Raw genomic sequence first — 17,496 nt, forward strand, 5'->3', positions numbered from 1 at the left:
TACAGCTACTACTACTACCACAGCTACTACTGCTCCTATTACTACTACTGCTACTACTACTACTACCACTACTACTACTTCTTCTACTGCTACTACTACTGTTACTATTTCTAGTTGCTACAACCACTACTACTATCCCTGCTATGACTACTACAACTACTACTACTACTACCACCACTACTGCTCCTATTACTACTACTGCTACTACAGCTACTATTACTACCACAGCTACTACTGCTACGACTACTACTGCTCCTATTACTACAACTGCTTCTGCTACTACTGCTACAACCAGTACTACTATCCCTGCTATGACTACTAGTACCGGTACAACTACTACTACTACTACCACCATTACTACTGCTACTACTACTACTGCTGTTGCTACTAGTGGCACAATTGCTACTAGTGCTATTACTAATACTGCGACTACTGGTGCTACTATTACCACTACTACTGCTACTATTACTACCATTACTACTACTGCTTCTTCTACTGCTACTACTACAGCTACTATTTCTGCCACCGCTACTATTACTACTACTACTATTATTGCGACAACTACTACTGCTCCTATTACTACTACTGCTACTACAGCTACTATTACTACTACTGCTACTACTACTACTACTACCACTAATACTACTACTTCTTCTACTGCTACTACTACTACTACTGTTACTATTTCTACCACTGCTACTATTACTACTACTACTACTACTACGATTATTGCGACAACTACTACTGCTCCTATTACTACTACTGCTACTACAGCTACTACTGCTACGACTACTACTGCTCCTGTGACTACTATTACTACTACTGGATGGACAGATTGCTAGACGTCACAGGGCAAAGAGAAAGGCAGGCATACAGAGACAGACAGAACATACAGAACATAGTACATGTTTTCACAGCAAATCATTTGTCATCTCAGTATGGTTTAAAAGCATAACCTGTTTGTCGGTTTTGAAAACTGACATTTTGTAAATTGCATCGGCAACACTCTTCCTGATACACGGTCATGCCAATAAAGTCATTGAACTGAAGGTAAAGAAGAGCCATTTTGTAGCAGCAGCTGTTAGCTCACAGCCCCTCTCCCTCCATTACTATTACTACAGTGTCCATGAAAGAGAGAGAGAGAGAGAGAGAGAGAGAGAGAGAGGGAGAGAGAGAGATGGGGAGACAGAGATGGAGGGATAGAGAGGACTAGCCAGGGAAGAGATGAGGAGAGAGGAAAAAACAATATGTAGGGAGAGAAAGATGAGAGAAAAAAAAATAGGATGCAGAGAGAGAGGCAGGAGGAGAAGAGAGCTGTAGGGAAGCAAAAGGGGGAGTGCAGCAAGAGAACGAGAGAGATAGAGAGAGATAGACAGCGAATGAGAAACCCAGAGTGTGATGGAAGAAGAGTGATGGAGCGTTTGTCGTCCATGTCTCTTACTGCAGTGGTAGTAAACAATCAGCCAGCCTCCTTTGTCCAGAGCACTAAACCACACCCCCTCCTTTTGTCATGCTCGCTCTCCCTCCCTCCCTCTCTCTCTCTCTCTCTGCATCCCTCCATTTCTCTGGCTCTCCATGTATCTCCATTATCTCTCTCTTTCCCTCCGTCTGTCTGCCCCTCTCTCCCTCTACCCCTTGTCTATGTCTCTCTCTCTCTCTCTCTCTCTCTCTCTCTCTCTCTCTCTCTCTCTATAGAGCAGTGACGCTACGCTGCTAACTGCTAACTAGCATCTACCGCTAACTGCCTAGCAAGAGAGCGAGAGAGATAGACAGATACAGAGAAAGAGAGAGAGAGAGAGTGAGAAGAATAGCCATACCTTGGCTGATATTAATCCGCTCCTTTTGGTAAAAAAATAATCCAGTTAGACTTCCCAGTGTTGCCTACAATGGTAGCGCAGCCTCTCTCTCTCTCTCTCACACACACACACACACACTCACACTAGCTCGTCCTCTTTCACACACACACACTCACTCACATACTCTGCTCCTCCCCCTCCCCTCTTTCACACACACACATACTAGCTATGTCCTCCTCTGTTCACACACACACTCACACACACACACACTCTCTGCTCCTCCCCCTCCCCTCTCTCTCTCACACACACACAAATGAGCATTCAGTCAAGGGCCTACCCACAATCCCTTGCGCCACACAAAGACAAGGGGGTGTGACCAATCACACACTGCCTCACTATGCACCCATTTTTTTTTTTTCCTCCCTCGCTGTGTAATGCCCACCGACATACAAGCTTGTGGGCGGGCTGCCGAGAAGGTTGCCATGACAACGCATCCCCAGTTGCACTTGCTTGCTATTGCTCGCTCGCGCACACACACACACACACACGCACACACACACGCACACACACACACACACACACACATACCCTCCCCTCTATTTTTTCCCTTTTACCGTCTCTACCTCTATATCCCTTTCTGTCTCTCTGCTCCACTACATACATCTCTGCTACACCGTGTGTGTGTGTGTGTGTGTGTGTGTGTGTGTGTGTGTGTGTAAGTGTGTGCGCACAGCCAGTGTTGCAGTGCTGCGGTTGGGTTCTGGTGTGACCCACTTAGAACACTAAGGCTAGATGTAGGACATACACACACACACACAAACACACACACACACGGAGCCCAGAGAACATTCCAGAACTATGAAAAGAATGGTTATAGTATAATGTAGCTACAGTATATAGCGATTATAACGTAGTTATAGTTATGATATTATAGAATTTACTAACAAGCAGAAATATGGTGACAGAAAGGCAGAGAAAGACACTGATGGACAAAATAAAAGCAAGATAGACTGAAAAATAGACAGAAAGAGAGAGGTAGAAATGCAGACAGGCAGGTAGAAAGAAAGGTCAGTAGTATATTGAGTGTTCTTGGGACAGCGGTTCTCAACGTGGGGTCCGGGGACCACCAGGGGTCCTTGAGGGGGTTCCAGGGGTCCCCCGCAAACCGATGAACTATTAAACTTCACCATTACTTCATTTACAAGAAGTTAACACAATTAGAGAATGTAGAAGAATGACTGTTTTGATCATAGTGTCACTGTTATCTCTCTACCTACAATACAGATAGTCATGGAACTCAAAATCATATCTAACAATTAAAATATTCTCAGATTTTGGTTCGAGAGACAAAATCTCGTCAAACGGGGGTCTGTGGCTCTAATGTGGACTAAACTAGGGCTCCTTGATATGAAAAAGGTTGAGAACCACTGTCTTAGGAGACAGAGAGGCAGGCAGGCAGACAGGTCTATAGTAATAGCATTAGCATGTGAAAGGACAAGGCAACTGTGTCTGTCAGGCTGGTTGGGGCTTGTTGAACTGGGGTGGATTGGGGGGGTGGGGGTGGGGGTTGGGGGGGGGTGAAACAGTTGACAAGAAAGAAAAAGAAAGGAGAAATGGTGGGAGGGGGGGAGGGGGGGCCACCCTGCCACCCTCTTTTCAGGGGCCCCCGACTTGCGGCTCCCACAACTCCCATAGTATCGTGCTGCAACAGGCAGCCAGCAGACAGTTTACGATTACAAATTAAGGCATTTAGTCAGCGGTCTAATCCAGAGCCACTTACACTAAAGTACAGCAGTGGAACACGTCAACAATTATGAATGTGTGGTTTATGCTGCCTTCCAGGGCTCCTCGTAAGCTTGGGGGTTGTAAATGCAACTTGTCAAGTGCTTTTGGTCAGATATAACAAAATGGAACTCCGTAACAAAAGTAGTTTTTGGTGGCTGTTGTTAAATTTCAGAAACCAAGAAGTACAGAGCTTCTGAAGATGAGAAAATGCAAAACAAGCATTGATTTTGTAATCAATGTATCAATTGTTGACACGCTCTCCGACCCATAAACACCACATCTCGGCAACTCGGGTATCATAGAGAACTCTTTTCCAGTCATATTTAGCACTTTTGTTGGGTTGTTCATGTGAGTTTGACTTGTATTGGTGATATTTCCGGCAGCACTTGAAGGCAGCATTCATAAAGAATAGGTGCAACGGACAACAAACTAGAAAAGGATGGAGGATTTTTGTTGCTGAGTGGTTGTTGAAATAAGACAGTAAAGAGTGAACTAGCTATTGAGACAGGCGTTAAGTTGTATTCAACCCTTCCCCCTACTGTTCAGCTAGACAAAAAAACCCACCTGTTGGTCTGAAAAACAGCTAGTCAGTAGTTGAGCAGGCTGTGAACAGGTGGTTAACAGCCCCCCAGTTGCCCCTGCATTAAATCACATGTATCATGTGTTGGGACACAGAAAGGCCTTGCATTGGTAGGTAGTGAACTCCCTGCCTGCCAAAATCTCTATACCTATAAAAGGTTGTGACATTGAGAGGTCTGGATCCTTTTGTAAGCTTCTACTGATTCTGTTTTTACTTTCTGGACTCAAATTTAGGCAAAACACTGCTTGGTGCCTCATTAGTTCACAGAAGCATTGGGAACAAGCCTGACTGGACCATCCCGACGTTCAAGTGAGTCTGGGCTGGAGGGGGCGGGGCAGGGACTCGGGGCCCAATGGTTGGCCAGATTATCCTGAAGTGTGAACGCCTCTAGTCTGGAGACTCTGGCCCTCCTGAAGACTGTAGACCAATCGGAGCCTTGGCTGGTCCAGTTTGGTCAAGCTTGTGTGGCCTGAAGCGGTCAAAGACAATCTGAGAGTGACCCTGGCTACAGCTCATGGTAGTTTAGAGATTCCCAACTTCAGTTGCTCCACTCTGAAATTGTTACACAATTTTATTTGGGGGAATACATCTCATAAAATGGTGTGAAATGGCAACATGCTTGGATCAATCCACATAAGTACACAGCTAATGTTACCCTTCTAATAATGTCACTTCAAAATGAGAATGAGAAGTGAACTGTTCTGGATGAATTTGAAAATGTTTTCGAATGACAAAATCAGGTAGTGTGTGATCCTTCATCTTCGCCTCATCATCTAGTGTGAACAGCTTTCTGATAACATTTACCCCAGACTAGTCGTTTAGTCCAGTGATTCTCAACCTTTTTCATGTCAAGGACCCTTAATTTAGTCCACATTAGGGCCACAGACCCCCATTTGATGAGATTTTGTCTCTTGAACCCAAATCTGAAAATATTATTTTTGTTAGCTATGATTTTGTCCAGAATTCCATGACTATCTGTATTGTAGGAAGAGAGATAACAGAGAAACTATGGTCAAAACAGTCATTCTTCTACATTCTCTAATTGTGTTCACTTCTTGTAAATGAAATAATGGTGAAGTTTAACAATTCATCAATTTGCCGGGGACCCCCTGGAACCCCCTCAAGGACCCCTGGTGGTCCCCGGACCCCACGTTGAGAACCACTGGTTTAGTCTGTACTGCCCATGTTGGGCAACATCTTGTAGGATTTTCCTGTAGGACTTATTAATAAACCTAAGTTTTACGTGCCATTTGACTCTGAAAACTAGACTCCAACAATTAGCATTGTGAATTCAGCAAGATCTACTGAAACTGGACTCCTAGAATTAGCATGCTGAAGTCAACAGTATCTACTGAAAACTAGACTCCTAGAATTAGCATGCTGGTTTCAGCAACACTATGTACAAACCATGCTACATATGAAGAGTTTCATTCCAAAACAAGATCTCCACCAGTGCAAAAAGCTGACCCCCACTTTTGCAGAATTACAAAGCACAGGGTCTTATGAGTAAAATTCATCAACGCAAAACATTTGTGTGCAAAATAGCAATGTTTATGTGGACTGAATCAATTGTGTTTTTAAAATATCGACTCATGGATATCAGGTAGAAAAACTGAGCGCATTATTAACAGCCAGACACCACTACACTACACTTTAACTATACTTTAACCAGATAAACCTGAGGTATAAAGACTGACTTTGTTTTTGTAGATTTTGGGTTCAGTGGCTTGCTCTGAGGCACTTCTTGTGGTAAATGTAAATGCCAGCCACCGTCCAATCACCAGAGCAAAGATGTAATACAACCCCCTGTCAGTGCTGGGGATTGAACCTGCACCTTCCTGGTTATTAGTCTCTGTTACCTTTAGGCAAACCTGCTGCCCAATAATTTTAAAGATCTTTAAATTATAGGGCAGCAGGTTTGCCAAAAAGGTCAATTTTTTTTTTCAAGTTTCTGGAACCACAATAATCACCGACTTATGTCAAGGCAAACGCACAACATGTATGTTTTTAATTAGGGTGTTCTTGGCAAGAAGTACACTACTGTAACTTCTTCATCTTATTAACAAAATGCAAAAATATGTGACTGCAAACTTTGCAAGACGTTTAGCTAGTAGCCATTATGAATACTATTCATAATGCCCATCTATGAAGCAGACTGTAGAATAGGCCATGGAACAAAAATATCTGTAATGTTACCCATGGTGGTGGTGAAATGCAGATTCCAGTGCTGCTGATGCTTGAAATCTTCCATCTGAACCATAAAAATGTCAAATTAGTAACGTCAATTATCATATCCAGCGCATTCGGGCCATCACCCATAACCTACACCTACACTTAGGCTGACATCTAGCCCACAGCATCGCACCCAATAATTTTCAAGGGTTGTTTTGTGCTCTTAGAGAGTTTTCAAATCTCCATATTGGTGAAAAACGCACCTCACTGCTGAAGTTACAACCTAAGCCTCTCTTAAAGCCTGGGAAACCCCTGTTTACTGGGATCAGCTTTACTTAGCCTAGGTTAATGTAAATGTGGTGTAGAGTTAGAGGAAGCACAGAGGTAGTATTCAAGTTCTATCGCTCACTGGATTATAGAAAGTAAGAGAAAACTGATGTAGTACTGATTGTGGGGGTATTACAGTCTAGTACCATAGGATACCACAATTAGAGCAGTAGCAGTAGTTGTATTGTACACTAGCACAGTGGCACAATACTAGCTAAGCTGTGGACACTACAACAAGTGTATAAGTAGTTAATACTGTATGTACAATTACCTGCCAAAATAAAGGAAACACAAACCTAAGACATCTAAATAGGGTGTTGGGCCACCACAAACAACCAGAACAGCTTAAATGCACTGTGCCATTCCAAGCACCAACACACAAGAAATTCCATTATTTGGTGTTTTGATGATAGTGGAAAACACTGTTTCATTTGCCGCTACAGAATCTCCTATTAGTGGTCAACAGGGTGGAGATGTGGTGACTGGGGTGGTCTTGGTATAAATCGGGGTCAGAAATGTATAGGGGTTCAGGGCAAAATGCCTTTGAAAGTTCATAAAATGACTGTGAAATCAGACAAGGGAGCAACGCAATGCGTTCTAGGTGAGAAAACCTCAGTGGGTTTTGATCAGAAAACAACCAATACCATAAAAACCTCAACAATGAAGTGGTGGAAGATGGACTGGTTGGGGACAGAGAGGGGAAACATCATCATCCTCTTCTGTAAACCCTACCACCATTTTCCAGCAACGGGATAGAGCTTAAAATAAATGTTAGTGGTACAAATTTAGTGATTATGTGGCAATATGCAAGGCAAATGTATAATTTCACAGTTCAAAAATGTAACACCCAAAAGGAAAAAAAATGCCCTTAAATGTATAAATAATACTCACTTTAAACTGACCATGTCAAATAACATAATGCTTAATTCAAGAGTTCAAGAGTCAAACTCTGAGTCATTTGCCAACCCTGGGATTAGAACCAAAGACCCTTGCAAGTCCGCTACCCTGCCAAGTGAGGTAAAGCACCAGTGTGGCTGTCTGAGAAACTGTTGTATGTCTGTATCCTGTGGCTCCATAGGGTTTGTTTTTTTGGACTGACAGAAACTACCGATCCCACTGACCGACCGACAGAGCAACTTACACATGCTGCTGGTCACAGCTAAAAACACCACAGCAATGATCACTTAGCACCAAAGATAAAAAAAAAAACAACAACACAGCAATGACCACTTTGTACCAAAGATGGAGACAAACTAAACAAGTAAACAGCAAACATGTTGTCCCCCACGAATGATGCAGAGTTGTAGTGGGGCAATAAGTAGAAAATATGCTACCTGATGTTTCTTGAGTGTGATATACAGACAAACTGTGGTGCCTCCCTTAGGCAAATCAGTGCAATTTTGAAAATGCTGAAACGGAGCAATGAGATGCATCATTCTCCTAAGTTTCATGAAAATCCAATCGCCAGTGTCTGAGATATTAGGGCGTTTCACACAGCACACGCTTAGCCTAAGGTTATCTTAACCCTGGGCTAACAGTTGGCCCAGGGTTAGCTTAACCTCTTTTCACACACATAGCTAACTCTTAGCCTAGGGCTAATGATGATAAAAACATTTGAGCCCAGGAATGCACCACAGCGTTGCTTATGGCGACCTTACACCAAACGGCTTTTCAAGAGATTTCACTATCGCAGACAAATTTCCAATGTCGGAATAAAATCATGAGAGTTTTGCTAGAGTTGTGGTGCGCTCCTGTCATCTCGATGGTTTGGTGTAAGCTGGTCAGAAAACTCAGTCCCAGCTGTCTTAAGTCAGTCTTTTTCTTGTCTTGACGTTCCGATCAAATCAAACATGTTTAATATTATCGGAAGTCTTTAGTCTTGGCTCATGCAAATAGTGAAGTTCAATGACGTGAACATTGTCAACAACCAATAGTTGCGCTCTCTCGAAAGGAAAAAAGGTAGACAGAAATTGCTGTAGCCCGCGAAATCCCCAGTGAGTATGCTATATGCTATAGCTAGCTAGCTAACCACTGTCCCGAACGGGCGAACGGGGCTACTTGCAAAGCTAACGTTAGCTACTGTAATGTTTGCTATTAGCCTACGAGCTAACCGTACGTTTCAGCTGAAGATTGCTAACTTCAATCATATAAATCTGGCTGCAGTGCTCCCTCTCTCCCTTTCTCTCATACATACACGTGTGTGTGTGTGTGTGTGTGTGTGCGTGCGTGCGCGTGTGTGTATGTAGGAGGGGGATTTACTTTGTGGAGGTGTTCACAAGTCAGTCCATGTTTACAGTCTATTGAACAATAGTAGGGGAAGCCCTTTTCAAAGTCTTCTAGTGTATGGTAGGCAGTCAGTGACTTATGACACATTGTCTTTAGATGTGAGATGGATGTGAGAGGGTGTCAGACTTTAGTCTTTGAAAAGTCTTTTCAAAGTCTTCTAGTGTATGGTAGGCATTAGCAATGTTGAGAAAGAGAAGTTACTTGATTGGACAACACACAAGTGACATAAAATCTTCTAACCCTTTTCACACAGCCAACAGATAATCCTGGTTTTAAACGATTTTCTGGAGCTAACCCTGAAAAGTTGGGGATAACCCTGCTCCGGAGCAGGGCCAGCTAGCCCTGGGCTAAAGTCAGGGTTATCCCACTTTGCAATTTGCCTGTGTGAAGCGTTCGTTAGCCCAGGGCTAAAACACAAGTTGGCAGTGAGAAAAGCCCTATTGTGTGCGGGGTACAGACAGGTGAACAAATGCTGTAGCATTTGCTGTAGAGCTTTATATCTTCTATCTTTTTTCACTTTCTCCCTTTCTCCACAGACTCTCTTGCATCAAAGCGGTCATGTTTATATGTTGAGGATCTCAGCCAGAGTTGTAAATTGTGATTAGGCAATCTTTGGACAAGCCTATGCAGAGCTGCAAACTCTGTAGTAATCAGTGTTCAACAGTGCTAAACCAGCTTGAAAATGCCTACTTAGATCTATGGTATACAGTTCTTCGTAGGTAACATCCATCCAAGACCCAAAACTAAAATTCTAACAAAGAGAGAGAGACCACTGACCTCAGAATCAAAAACATCTAGGCCCACTTATAAACTACCTAGCTTCCTGTGCTTTTCAAAAGACAAAACAGCCACAGGCTACACTACAAATGATGTAAAAGCTGTTTTATCAGCAATTAGGCTACACTTCCTATGAGATGAGTCAAACGCTGAGAACTGGGATAAAGAACAAGTTTCTCCCTAATCTAGCAGTATACCAATGTACCAGTGCAACAGTAGTGTATGTGTATGTATTGAGGGCAGAAGTAGTTGTTGCAGTGTTGTAGTGTGTGTGTGTGTGTGTGTTTGTGCGTGTCTGAATGTGCATTGAGTACAGGCTGTCCAGCAGTAATCTGAAAAGCTGGAGGTCTGGCCTCAACAGCTGGCTGACTGGATGACCTCCCCTCCATCCCTCACTGTGTGATTCTGCCATCTCTCTATAATGCACTCCAATAATGCATCCATTCCCATTTTAAACACGGAAATATCCATTAGCGGGGGGGGGGGGAACTGTCACCAGTGCTTCAATACCTTCTATAGACGGTCTGTTTCTTTTTAAGATGTTTTTTTTTATGCCATTTCCGCTTCAAAAAGTCATTCAGTCAGTCACAGACAGACGGAGGTTTAAATGGACCAAACCAAAGAGCAAGCTAGTGGTTTGATCCATAGTTGATAAGCTCTGAATCTGTGTGTATATGATGCGTGTGAGTGTGTGTGTGTGTGTGTGTATAGTGTATGGGTTCTGTTCTGGGAAGTTCAGATTAAACCAGCCTGTAATCCTCTAATACTTGCTGGTTGAAGGTGCTCTGTACTGTGATTGGTCCTGCTTGATGATGGACAGCCAGTGCAAACTAATAACTCCGCCATGCAACTAGTTCAGCAAGAAACTGATTGAATCAGGTCCTGCTTAGTGTCCGGACTGATCGGCGGTTGTTGCCATAGATCAGTGGTTCTCGACGTGGGGTCCGGGGACCACCAGGGGTCCTTGAGGGGGTTCCAGGGGGTCCCCAGCAAATTGATGAATTGTTAAACTTCACCATTATTTCATTTACAAGAAGCAAACAGAGAATGTAGAAGAATGACTGTTTTGGTCAAAGTTTCACTGTTATCTCTCTACCTACAATACAGATAGTCATGGAATTCTGGACAAAATCATAAATATATCATATATTCTCAGATTTGGGTTTGAGAGACAAAATCTCATCAAATGGGGGGTCCTTGATATGAAAAAGGTTGAGAATCACTGCCATAGATGTTGCTGGTGTAGCCTGTGTGGTGGCCAGTGCCGTGGTATGTTTGATAAAAAGCCATACCTTACCGGTTGACCTTTCAGAATTTTCAAGCAAGGACCATTTTGAAAAACCTCCCCTAATAGAACATCATGGTTTTTCATTAATGGTCTTGAAATATGAATAATCATCACAATATCAATACAACATGTCCATTTTTGTGAAGTTATAAGGCCAAGTATGCTTCAGTCAACATGGAAATATACGGGAAGCCAACAGCAACACAAAATCATTGTTTAGTTTAAAGGGAACGAGAGTCGAAAGAAGAAAAATCACACGTGGCATGTAAAGGCTTTCTTCAGGGCGTATGCAGGAGTCAGTAAGCCAAATTTAGTTGATAGTTGAATTGGATTTAAGACCAATTTAAAAACCAAAATGAAGTAACAAAGTTGGCGAAAACAGGCTGATTTCTGATTGAGTTTAGGGACATGATGTCAAAGAGTTGACATGCATGCGTGTCAAACTCACTGTGGCCAACTGCAAGTTTGAATTCTTTGAAGGCCTTAAATTTAAGACTTTTTAAGGACACAAAGATACCCCGAGGCCAGAGTACACAGGCCACATTTTGAAAGAGCGCAGATGGGCAACTAAAGCAAACAAGGTTAAGTTTAAGCCCACAATCTGACACGTGTTATTTGGTCTCCATCTTTGCTGCTAAGCGCCCATTGCTATGGTGTTTTTGCACTAGAGCTGCAACGATTAATCGATTAATTGTCAACTATTAAATTAATCGCCAACTATTTTGATAATCGATTAATCAGTTTGAGTATTTTTTTTAAGAAACATAAGTCAAAATTCTCTGATTCCAGCTTCTTAAATGTGAATATTTCCTGGTTTCTTTCCTCCTCTATGACAGTAAACTGAATATCTTTGGGTTGTGGACAAAACAAGACATTTGAGGACATCATCTTGGGCTTTGGGAAACACTGATCCACATTTTTCACCGTTTTCTGACATTTTATAGACCAAACAACTAATCGATTAATCGAGAAAATAATCGACAGATTAAGCGACAATGAAAGTAATCGTTAGTTGCAGCCCTATTTTGCACTGCACTTCCCGGAGATCATTTGTCAATCAAGCAGTGTGGCCATAACTGAAGACTGACAGCTGTCTGTTTGGCCCAATGCGATTTTTTTCAATCATGATTCACATAGCTAGTTAATATCAGTAAGATTCCCAACTCCACTTGCTCCACTCTTGATAAGTTCTACTATACAATTTCAGGCTAAATCACATATAAATAGGCTAAATCTCATATAGAATAGTATAAAATGGCAGCGTGCCTGGATCAGTCCACATAAGCATGCGCAAATCAAGTGAAAAGTCTCAAAATTCATCATCAATATTGACTGTAATTGTATTGACTTGTAATAATGTCACTTCAAAATACATTTGGAATGTAAACTTTAGCTTCTGTACCCTGTAGTAAGAAACAACAAAACACCTAGGAGCTTGTAATTATATTCACAGTGAACTGTTCTGGATGAATGGGTAAACATTTCTGAATGACAGAATAGGGTAGTGTGTGTGTGTGACCTCTCATCTTCGTGTGTGACGCCCATTTGCCCCGTCAACTAGTGTGAACGGCTTCCCGACCACCTGACCCACAGCCGCCATCGACACTGACCAATACTCAACACACATAAGGACCTGAGCCTCTCTCCCTCCCCCTCACACACACACACACACACACATCACACACACAAACATGGACGTAGTATGTAACATTACACACGCACATCCACACCAGCCGGCCAGCTGCTGAGGATTTTCCTACATCATTAAGGGGGCTTGCAACAGTTTGTGAGTGTGTATGTGTGTGTGTGTGTGTGTGAGTGAACATAAATAGCATGAGCTGCTGCAGGCCAAACGCCCGAGAGAGCAGGGGGGGGCGGGTCCTATAAACCAGGCCAGGGCTATGAATGATCTGATTGGTCGGGATGCTGAGAGAGAGGAGTGTGTGTGCGTGAAAAGAGAGAGGATGTCAATTGTGAGAATGAGTGTGTGTGTGAGTGAGAGAGAGAGAGAGAGAGAGAGAGAGAGAGAGAGAGAGAGGGAGAGAGAGAGAGATTTTCTTTGTGTGTGTGTGTGTGTGTAGCATCCATGAGCATAACTCAGCAGACAGAGAAGAGGAGGAGCTACAATCGCTTTACAGGAGAGGAGCACCCATTACATCAGCTTCTGTGTGTGTGTGTGTGTGTGTGCGCGCGTGTGTGTGTGTGTGTGTGTGTGTGTGTGATGCGTCAGGCCGCCAGGGGCTGCAGCTCAGCGAGGGTTAACGAGTTCACAATCCCGGCATGCAATACTGCCGCTGTGCATGCTCACTGAGCATCGAAGAGACGAGAGGAGGAAGGGAGAGGAGAGGAGGAGAGGAGGTAGAAATGAGGATATGAGAGGAGAGGAGGAAAGAGGAGAGGGAAGAAGAGAGGAGAGATGGATATTTCAGTAGGTAAAGCAGGTTGCAGCTGACACTTTACTTAATGCCTAATGGCTGTATTTATCCGCATTTAATACCATTCAAAGGCTTGAATCTAAGAATGTTAAATTTATCTAAAATCAAATTAAAGGTACGCTACGTAACTTTGCATTTTGTCTGCGCCATGTGGCCATGAGTGGTACTGTTCAGTGCTTTTTGCCTCCTGAATCCTTCCCCGATGCTTTATAGTGATGTCACCATTCTACACAAGCAATCTGACAACTTTGTGCCATTTTTTAATTAGTGGAAAAGACATTTATGGCCACTGCTTTTATTAGAAAGGCACTTCAACATGTAAAACAACAAAGGCGCAGATAAAGTGAGACACTCTAAACAATAGCATACTGCGATTTGCAAAGCAATCACTATTCATAAAAATGTGTCCATCCCTCTGGTTTGCATAATGCTGGTACATCTGACAAGGCCCCACTCCAAATTGTGCTTCAGATCAAACCACATTCTTCTTCACAAACACACATTTTAAACTTAGTTAGATCCACATGCTAAAATACCCATATACACTGGTGCCTACACCATTAGGCAAGTTAGGTAGATGCCCCTCTACTTGGAAATTAGGTTGGAAATTGTCTTTTTGCCACTCCACTTTTCAACCCTTTTAAAAGTCAAAATTTAGTAAAGATCTAATAGTTAATCTAATATACAACCCCCTTTCCCACCCAAGTGGTATATTCCAACCTGCTAAAAATAGTCAGCACTACGTACACCACATGGGACGATGCGGTCATGAATGGAGTGACAGCAGCATAATTGTCTGAACCATGAAACGCCAGCTAACACTGCACAATTTATGGGCAATGAAAAGGATAAAAACAGCACAGGTGTGTTTCTCTGAAGACCTTAACTGTGTAACCACCAGAGGTGAAAGGCAAAAAATGTGACCTAATGTTTAGCTAGCTAGCTAACAACTGTTGTATTTTTGAGAGTAAGCTTAGGTTGGCCAACGTTCCATCCTGTGTTCTGTGTGCTGAAGGTCTCTCTCTTTCTCTCTGAAACTCACATTTGTTAAGATATCTTTTCTACAGATTATTGAAGATGAAACTGTTAGCAGTGTCAGCAGAGCAATAGCAACAGGTAGGATGCCAAAGCAAAAGGATAATGTAAGAGAAAAAAAAGGAGAACGATGATATTAAAAATAAATTAATGTTTTCATGTAACTGGCTTATCTGTAATTTTGTGCAATACAGCCTATGAATTCTGTTATTTTACAATACAAGTTGCAAGTGCTCTGAGGCACAGAGCCTAAATGCTAGATAGCATTGGCTGTGCTAGGCTAACATGTATCCTTATGGTGACTATGCTGCCTAGCTGCTAATGCTAGGCTAACAATGTATCCTTACGGTAACTGTACAGATTAGCTGCTAACACTAGGCTAGCAACTTATAACTAGGCCAGTGGTTCTCAACGTGGGGTCCGGGGATTACTAGGGGTCCTTGAGGGGGTTCCAGGGGGTCCCCAGCAAACGTACAAAAAGTGAACACAATTAGAAAATGTAGAAGAATGACTGTTTTGATCATAGTTTCACTGTTATCTCTCTACCTACAATACAGATAGTCATGGAATTCTGGACAAAATCATATCTAGCAACACAAATATTCTCAGATTTGGTTCCAAGGCACAAAATATCATCAAATGGGGGTCCGTGGCTCTAATGTGGACTAAATTAGGAGTCCTTGATATGAAAAAGGTTGAGAATCACTGAACTAGGCTAGCAACTTATCCTCATTGTAACTGCACTGGTTAGCTGCTAAAGCTAGACCAACAACTTTAGCGGGTAGGCTAAAGACTTAGCCATAGAGAAGAATGGCGACTTTAAAATATATCTTTTTTTTTTCTGCACGGCTGAGGGCGGAGGTGATGAAGCCAATACCCGTAGAACTGTTTCAGTCATGCAACACTAGACCCACTACCATCCAAAACCGTCTGCAGATTGTGGCGTGATTCTCTTCCTTGTTTACCCAATACATAAGACGCATCACTTCCTGTGCGCAGAGAAATGTTCCTACCACTGGTCGTGCCTGGAATGGGACAAACTAGGAGGTTTACTCTGGCGGTGTGTTCTAGTGCACTATAGGTCAATACAACAGCCCAATGCTTTTCACACTGTGGCTGGGAGAGAGGGGGCATGACATTAGCTGGGTTTTCATCTAAGTATTTTTATGCAAATTACGATGTGAATTAGAGAAGCTGAATGGAAACTATCTAACAGAAGGTAATTTGTTTTTTTCACTTCACCATAACTGATTTTGCAGCCTGTGTAAGCTTTAAATAAAACTTGTTTTGCTTCTTATTCTAATCACTTAGTCTACTTTTCTGCTAGGTGAGGCACCAGAGGTAAAATGGCAATTTTGGCTGGACTGGTCAATATTACAAAGTTAAGAGATATTACAATATTTAGCTTCTATAACTACTGTAGTTTCATAAACTATATAAAACAAACCTCAAAAACAACTGTAAGTAGTCTATGTTAGCCTATGTTTTTATACCAGCTGCGTCAAGTACACAAATTACAAAATCAGCTAATAAAAACTTTAATTTCTTATTTTCTCAAAGTTACATTCTATAGTATGAGTTATTTATCATGAAAACACATTTTCACCATATGCATAGTCTTTTGTGAATGACCATTTTTGTGAAATTCTCTTTTAAAAAAAAAAAGTATTGAAAAAAAAATCCAATCACTGTTACTGTCCCAGGCCCTGTAATCAGCCACTCCAAAATCTAAGGGCGCCTGAATCTTAACAACCAATCAGGACAGCTCTCTGCAAGGAGGCGTGCCTACCTGCCTGTCAATGACACACCTCAGTCTAGTCCTGACCAGCCTGCAGACTGCCGAGAGACAATATCCACAGAAGAAATTAAATGCAAATTCAATATATATATTAGCTCATTTGCATATGGTCATAATAGAATATATCCGTCATTATACAAAAGGTGTTTGTGTCCATCTTCAGCTGATAGGATGAAAGGATGTGGTGCCTCGCCTTAGTAGTGAGTTATGGGTTTAACGGAGTAGAAATCAACTCTGGTGTGGTATTGTAACTGTATAGTGGCTTTCTGCTGCTGAGGCATCAGGGTCAACATGTTAGCATCTGGGACTGCACAAGGTGACCAACTAAATATAGACACACACACACACACACACACACACACACACACACAGCTGCAGCACTGGAACAGATTATACACCAGAGAGAGAGATTCCCAGAGATAGAGGGATAATAACAGGAAGAGAGGGATGACAGAAACATGAGGATAAAGGAATGATTGATGAGGATGGATAGATAGATAGATAGATAGATAGATAGATAGATAGATAGATAGATAGATAGATAGATAGATAGATAGATAGATAGATAGATAGATAGATAGATAGATAGATAGATAGATAGATAGATAGATTTGTCCTGAACCCCTTGCTAAATAGCAGCCATCACTACTCCTGTCTTCACTTTGCATTAAACTCCGATCTCCAATTACATCTCTACCATAACTGACAGCTGATACTGACCAGTAGTTGGTGTATTAGAATATTAACAAGGGCATTTTCTTTCCTCTCGTCTTCAGAAGAAAGCATGAAATATGATCAACATTAGCTGACACTATACTTGTGTGTCTAAGTACTGCCGTAGCTCACCATAGCTATGCTGTAGCTTAGGAGCTGAGGAGGTTTGCAAATATGTTGATTTGTAGGACACCTCATCTCTGCATTATAAAGACTACCAGATGTCACTAAATTTGTGGTGAGAAATATCCAGAACATGAATTTCAGAGAATGCAAACACTACTACTTCTGTTATTACTTCAGTGTTAACAGAGCACGAGACTGCCGTGTTTCTGTGGTCTACACAGACGTATAATTTGGCCTTAAAGAACAATAACAACATGCCCAATACTAATCAATTCTAGAGGGATTGCATTTTGTCATGCATGTGTTGTTCTCAAGTGGCCAAAACCACGGGTGAATTTTGAAGCCAATAAGGAAGTGGCTGAAAGCTGCAATTCCTC

General features: G+C 42.2%; 1 protein-coding gene across 2 annotated transcripts in view; it reads right to left on the reverse strand.

Annotated features, from left to right (window-relative positions):
* The window catches only part of LOC139645440 (storkhead-box protein 2-like), a 68,034-nt gene that overhangs the window by 22,980 nt on the left and 27,558 nt on the right, over positions 1-17,496 (reverse strand). The window contains exon 1 of one of the 2 annotated variants that reach the window (XM_071521150.1): positions 1,818-1,916. The exons of the other annotated variant lie outside the window; for it this stretch is intronic. The gene's annotated coding sequence lies outside the window, so the exon portion shown is untranslated. Of the gene's footprint in view, positions 1-1,817; positions 1,917-17,496 lie in introns of those variants that run through there. 2 annotated transcript variants of the gene reach the window in all.

The sequence above is a fragment of the Centroberyx affinis genome, unplaced genomic scaffold, assembly GCF_046629955.1.
Source record: "Centroberyx affinis isolate AG114_WGS23_722 - 3 ecotype Tasmania unplaced genomic scaffold, CSIRO-AGI_Caff_v1 ptg000861l_1, whole genome shotgun sequence".
NCBI lineage: Eukaryota > Metazoa > Chordata > Actinopteri > Beryciformes > Berycidae > Centroberyx > Centroberyx affinis.